Genomic DNA, 5,335 nt, shown 5'->3' on the forward strand with positions numbered 1-5,335 from the left:
AAATCTTTTTGAGAACTTTTAAATGTTTGAATAACAACTTTTTAAAAAAGCAAAATTTAAAATAAAAGTTAAAATGCTACTTTTTTTTAGCCAGTTGTTTTTAAAAAAATAAAAATTAAAAGATAATATAATTTTGTTTTGGAAATAACATAATATAGATTTTTAGAGTCTGTTTGTATTGACTTATCAAAAAAGTCCTTTTTATGATTTTCTTATTTTAAAAGTACTTTACATAAAAGCTACAACTATTGAGATTTTTAAAAAATTATTTTATTTTTGAAAAAAATATTTGGCTTTTGACTTTTACTTTTTTTAGAAACTAGAATTTTTAGCTTCTGGAAAAGGTAAGTTTTTGCCTTTTTTTATAACTTTTGCTTTTTTTTAAAGCAAGCATCCAAACAGACTTTTTTTCGAGAATTGTTTTTTTTTTTAAAAAAAATACAGCTTTTGAAGAAAAAAAAGCCCATTCAAACAGGCTCTTAAAATACAATTTTAACCTCATCTTTTCATACTTATTTTATCTATCCTTATCTCACGATAATGCTATTTTATCTCTCTTATATTGTAATTTTATATATAAAAAGTTTTTTTTTTTATTTTAACATTCAAACAACTTTTTTTTTATGTAAAAGTGATTTTCAGATCATATATCCAAACGTAAAATAATTTTATCTTTTAGAAAAAGTTCTTTTTAAAAAAAACAATGCATAAAAAGTCATTTTTTAAAAGTTCATCTAAAGAGGCCATAGTTTGATTAGTCTAAGTGGTTCAACTAATTGACCATGATGACTTTAGTTTTTTTTCCCGCCACAATTCATATATATATATATATATATGAGGTAGGATTCTTTGACACCTCATATGAGAGCCGTTAGATAAAAAAATATCAATGGTGTCACATGCTTACAAATCAAAGTCGTTGATATTTTTTGATCTAACGGCTCTCAGATGAGGTGTCAAATTTAAAATTTGACACCGGTGTCAAAGAATGCTACCTCTCTCTCTCTCTCTCTCTCTCTATATATATATATATATATATATATATATATATATATATCATTTTATTACATAGGAATTGTTTTTACAATATCATCTAATTTAATTAGTCAGTTTAAATGGTTTTTGTTGAACATGAAACAGAAGTCTCTCTCACTCACTGTATAGTATTAACTAATGATGCACGGACACGGACACGGACACGGGACACGGGACACGGGACACGACACGACACACCGACACGTTGATTCTAAAAATGTCATATTTCGACACGTTGGCAATGTTTTAAAACCCCACCCCGCCCCCCGGGTCAACCCTGACCCCTCCCCTCTGAGGGTTGGGGTCACAAGTTGGACCCTATATGCACATCGACCCCTCTAACCCCCAAAACCCGGCCGGGTTTCAGTGACCCCCGGGTCAGAGGGGTCAAAGGGGGTCACTGCATGTTTTTTTTTTTTTTTTTAAGAAAATTCAATGAAACAACGTCGTTTTATTAAAAAAAATAAAGTAAAAATGCTTGCAAACCTAAATCTAATCGTTCTCTTCTCTCCCAACGACCTAGACTTGTGGTATCTTGATACTTTGGTATCATTAGAATATGAGTTTTGTACTTTAGTATATTGATACTTTAATTAGGCTATGTAATATTGACTTGTGATTGTAATTGGTGAATTATGTTAAGTATATTTTGAATCTTTGATAATTGGTGATTTATTTTTTAATATTTTTTTATAGGATATATATATTTATGTTTTTTTAATATATAAAACCAGGTCAGCGTAGTGATCCCGTGACCCCCCAGTTGAACCCGTGACCCCATAACCCCTTACCTTGGCCGGGTCAATGGCCGGGCCGAGTTTTTAAACACTGCACGTTGGGACACGTTTTGATATTAAATAAAATTTTTAATATATATAATATAATTTATATTTAATACATATAAGAGTCCATAATAAGTCATATAACCAATCAAATATTTAAATTTCATCACATAAATATAAATATAAATAATTTTTCGTATTTTGTTAAATTTTCATGTGAAATTTCATAACAGAAAAAAATTAATTTATAAATTATTTCTTTTATATTTAGTTAACAAAATAAAATTAAGATTTAAAAAAAAATGTGTCCGAACGTTGATCGCGTGTCCTCAAATGTTGACTGTATGTCGGATGCGTGTCCGAAGTGTGTCCGTGTCGAACACGTGTCCGACACGCAAATTTTTTTTCAAACGCCGTGTCCGTGCTTCGAAGGTATTAACAACATTGAGATGCAAGGACTAGCAATAAGCCCAGCTTCTCAAAACAAATTTGTACATTAAATACTTTGGTTACATGATTGAGCAACAATAAACGAATCTAAGAATAAAATAAAACCAAAATATGTGTGCTCATTGTAAATCGATAACATAGTTGTTTAACTTGAGTTGAAGCTTGATCTGATCTAAAAGGTTGGATCATCAAGTCAACAGTTCAATAGAACAACTTTGATATAGAAGATTCTTTTAAAAAAAAACAATATTATAAAAAATGCTTCATATAAAAATACGTGAAAAAATTACTACATAAAAAATTGTTATACGAAAAAACATTTCATATTAAAAATATATTATATGACTAACCAAACTAACGGTGGAAATAATCTAATATCACATTTAATAATTAAATTACTTGAACAATAATATAAATTGATGACATAACGCACTTCATTACAACAATTTATGGCCATTATGGGTGAGTGGCAACAATAAGATAAACATGCACTAGAGGACCTAACCACAGAACTTAATAGAAAATAGCCCAAGAACTGCATTGAAAAGCTTTTCAAGTCTGCAAACAGATAAGGGCAACCCAATTACCCAAATAACTGAAGCCCATGCTTGAGAATTGAGATAGCCTATACTAAGAGAATAAAAAATAAAAGAGAATGCGTGGGAATTAGGGAATGATCATGATTCATGTAGCATATTTTCTTTTCCTATCTTTTGGCTAATTGGGAGGGAAATTTTGGTTTGGGGAATTGAAGTAGGAGAATGTTATGTATTACGTATTTGTAAATGGGATTTATTAATCTCATCTTGTTAGAGACATCTTATCTTATGTTATAGAGATAAATATGTGGATCCTTTTAGTTTTTTTTATAAAAGGTGGGCCCCATATGTTTATTTCTATGACATAAGACAAGATATCTCCAACAAAATGAGAAAATATTTTTCCTTGTAAAATATAAGGAATTTATAACTATCAATTTTCTGATTTAAATCGCCATATAGTGCATAAGAGAAAGCTCTTTACAGTGCAAGTGAAGCCCAATTCAGTTAAAGCCCAAATTGAATTCAGGCCATGGGTAGCAGGACTGTTCAATTTGCAGTCTTGCCTGATTTGTGGAAACAGTTCAAAAACAAGTGCCATGGCGTACCCCAAAGGACATTCGTGGAAGAACAAAAGCTGTTCCTGAAGCAAATAGATGGGGCACTAAAAATCATCAAAACTCATTTAATGCCACAAATCCACACACGCAAATAAGGGTAACCCAAACCAACAAAGGCCCAGGGGACACACCATGTGTCCTCTACCAGACAAAGGTCCTACTCAACACATGTGAGATCACAATTGGGTCATTTCTTTCATGATTGGGCATGTAAGAGTTCTTTCTTTTATTTTATTTTTTTTAAAAAAGCTAATATTTAACCTGTCCAAAAATAATGATTTCGATTCCTTGAGAATTTAATTATTCAAAACCACCATTAGGATTGATTGAAAACAAGAAATTTCAAGTCTAATAATAAGAAACTTGTTATTGGAAAAATAATTATAAGCAACAATTTAAAAGGTATTCGAATTAGAACTTTTCCTTCGATCTTTTGTTTGCGAGAAGAATCAATAAGAAAGCAACAAACAAGCAAGAAATTCTAATGGAGCAGTTAATATAAACACCCTCCCAACCGAACAAGTAGAATAAATTCACTTAAAGGCACTTAAAGCAATACCACATGGGCTCATATCTTGTGCTTTATTCCAAATGAATGGCCGCAGATAAATAAGTAAAAGAAGCACTGTCACAAATTTTTTGTCACAAAATTTCCTTTCCAACCAAAATTCGTGTCCAAACATATAACAAACGTGTCTGGGAGACCCATTGAATTTGTCCCCCCAACGATTTAGCAAGATAGAACTAGCTAGCTAGCAAATCCAATGAGGTCATGAGATGGTGGAACAATGCCTTAGCTGTATTTTGGAAATTGTTTCTTCTTTTGGAGGAATTTTAGAGGAATGGTTCAAAAAGCTAAAAGATGCGAGTGGCCAATTTCTAATAGTGCATGAGAAGCACCCTCTAAAGTTTGAAGAATGTTCATTCCATGGTTGGGCTTTGGGTGTCCATAAATTATCTTTCGATATTTGAAACAAAAATGTCCCCCAAAAAACGAAGCCTAAGTCCTATGAAAATCCCTTGGGATTAGCAAAGTTCATACTAGTAATCTGCAAAATGTTTTTTTTTTTTTTAAATAATTGATTTTAAGAAATTGATGTTGCAAATTTGATTTGTGTTTGAAAATAATATTTTAAAAATTCGTCTACAAGAATTAATTCTGTTTAAACAGTAAAGTAAATCCGCTTTTAAGATTTTTTTTTTAAAATTAGATTAGTCCCATCTGTAGAATCAATTGTGTTTACTGGAGAGAAAAAAAAAAAAAAAACTTGTCAGAGAATCAATTTTACAATCTAGAACCAAAAGTGAATTTGATGAACCAACTATATATAACCTCTTAGCAGTGTAGTTATATACCATCTCTTCCCACGTTTGAAGAGATAGCTGCATCAATACTAATTTTATGAGTTCAAAAGAGGAAGTTCCAGTTACTTCTGTTGCTTCATATAGCATTTGATTTTAGGATCTTCAGAGGTTTCTTATTGGCACATTTGTTTGTAGCAAGTCCACAATGCCTTAATTAATTATATTTCTTTCATGTCATATAAACCATAACACTGATAGCAGAATAACATACCACTCCACTAGGTCTTTACGAAGTTAAAAAGAGTTTATAATGTATCTAATCTATCGACACTCGTACACTTTTTCCTTATTATATTCGACCGTATTCCACTAAAACACGAAAGATAGTTTCTGCTTCTAACTCACACCTAGGACAAGAATAGCCACTAAGTATGCATTTTAAAATCAGGTTGGATCTAGAAGAATGTTACATTTACGGGGGTTTAGTGAATGTCCTTTAAAAGGACACAAGCTATATCTTTTTAGTGACTTACACAAAGTCTGATTAGTAAGTAAGATTTTATGTAAATCTAAAAAGTTATTTTTTTTCATTCTGTACGTCAGT

The sequence above is a fragment of the Gastrolobium bilobum genome, unplaced genomic scaffold (assembly GCF_033153095.1).
Source record: "Gastrolobium bilobum isolate Gb01-03AN ecotype WA unplaced genomic scaffold, APGP_CSIRO_Gbil_v1 utg38323, whole genome shotgun sequence".
Classification (NCBI taxonomy): Eukaryota; Viridiplantae; Streptophyta; class Magnoliopsida; order Fabales; family Fabaceae; genus Gastrolobium; species Gastrolobium bilobum.